Below are 2,083 nucleotides of genomic sequence, written 5' to 3' on the forward strand. Positions count from 1 at the left end.
TCGCGAGCGACCTGGCTGTGTCGCTCCGAAGACGTCGCTCCCGGGTCGTCTCCTCGCGAGCGACCTGGCTGTGTCGCTCTGAGGACGTCGCTCCGGGCTTCATCGGGTGTCGTCTCGCCATGGAAACGCGAGCGACCTTGGATCGTCGCTCTGGCAAGTCGCTCTGGGAGGGGTATCACAGCGACTTCATGTAGTCGCTCCAGGAAGTCGCTTCCAACGCTCTGCTCGTCCAATGATCACCTTTATCACCTCTTTTGAGCTCCAAATGCACTCAAATGTCTCCAAGAACTCCATGTGGTACTCCAATACCTAATAGAGACTCATGTATGCAAAATGAAACCTAAACATGTCTAAATCCTAATCTCTATGATGAAAATGTTTATGAATGAATGGATAAAACAATGCAAATATGCAAGATATCAATCATGACGGTGGTGAAGAACCGGCGATGATCAAGGCATGGATCTCCGGTGGACTGAGATGACTCAAGGCTTTAAGCCGTGGTGGTTGGCGATGATCATGGTGGGTCTGAAGGCGTGGTGGAGAGGTAGAAGACGATGGTGAATAACGGCTGCGTCTCCATTGATGGCACACGTTCTTAGGTTTAGAAGAGGAAGTTGCATACTGTATTAATAATATGTAAACTACACGGTTTACATTAAACCATTGAAGAAATTGATTTGAGTTGGTTTGAAGAAATACGTAGCGACCGAGCGTTCGTCCGCTCGGTTGCTACGTAGCGACCGAGCTCTTCCGAAACGTCGACACGACATTAGTCCATGCATTCTCATCTACCCTTCGATGCTATCTCCCGAAGACCGTAGCGAACCCATTTCATGTTTCCTGCCATTCTAAGTCATCGATCAAACTTTACGGTAAAAACTGCGGAAAGTTCACTCTTTATCGAAAGAAGCCGTAATAAACGCTTCGAGTCAGAAGACGGCCCAAAGGGACCTAAGACATGACTCGAGGCCCAACTTACGATTTCTTAACCAACAGCTCGTAAGCCGCATGACGGTTTACGCTTGGTTCGCAAGGAAAGATAAATTTCAAGTTTCCGCAGATAAATACGGAATTTTGAAGATAATTATGAAGATCGGAAAAAATGGAATATCTCCATTTTTTATGCTATGGCGGCTTAAGGACAGAAGAGGAAAAGCGTAAACCGACCTAGGAGCCAGAATATAAGGAGTTCTAGGCGAGAGGCAAGAGGAGGAATTTTTTTCAGAGCAAACTTAGCACTTAGAGCAATTAGGCATATTTCCGTTTTTGTTATTCGAGCTGCGACTCAACTAGGTTATTGCCGTCTTAGGGTTTTAGAACTAGGAATCTCGCCGACAGCTCTCGTAGCCTAGGCTCTTACCTTGTTGTAACGCTCAAATGCGAATTCGGAATAAGATCTACTTTGCTCTCTTTTCGATTTCTTATACTTTATCGTTGTCGTTATTGTGTTCTGATTGCTTGGCGTGTGGTATTAGCAGATATCCGAGACCTCTGGAAAATTAGGGTTTTCCTAATTTCCTTATTTAAACGGAAATTGGCAGTGCAAATTTTGGTTCCCACAGTTTGGCGCTAGAAGGAGGGGGGTACGGATCAATCTAACTCTCAACCACATCACGCTCAACCAGACATGTCAACTGACGACGCTGATAATGTGCACACTCCTCTTAACGGAAGCAGTGGCACTGACCTCCACACTCCCGCAGAGGACGTATCCGCGGCCAACGCACCAGCCAACGCCGCGGCTCGAGGAGTTTAAAAAGATGTTCGCCACCTACGAAAAATGGTCGGAAGAACAGGATAAGCTCGTGAGCACCTTGACCAAACAAGTTGAAACTTTAACGGCAAGGACTCGAGCAATCCGCCCCCGCGGAACCACCAAAGTCCACGGGAAAAGACTCGACTTCGCAACCCCACTCGACAGGCCTGGAGCCGCGCAGGAACGACTTTCGGGTCAAAACCCTAGCGAGAAATCTCCCATCGAAAAGGGAAACCCTGAAAGTCCTCCGCCTCCCATGAAGGCTTCGGAGGACAACGGAGTCGAGCAAGTCGACCTGGATCCTAGCGATGTCTCCAACGATAC

Source organism: Brassica oleracea, chromosome C8 (assembly GCF_000695525.1).
Source record: "Brassica oleracea var. oleracea cultivar TO1000 chromosome C8, BOL, whole genome shotgun sequence".
Taxonomy (NCBI): Eukaryota; Viridiplantae; Streptophyta; class Magnoliopsida; order Brassicales; family Brassicaceae; genus Brassica; species Brassica oleracea.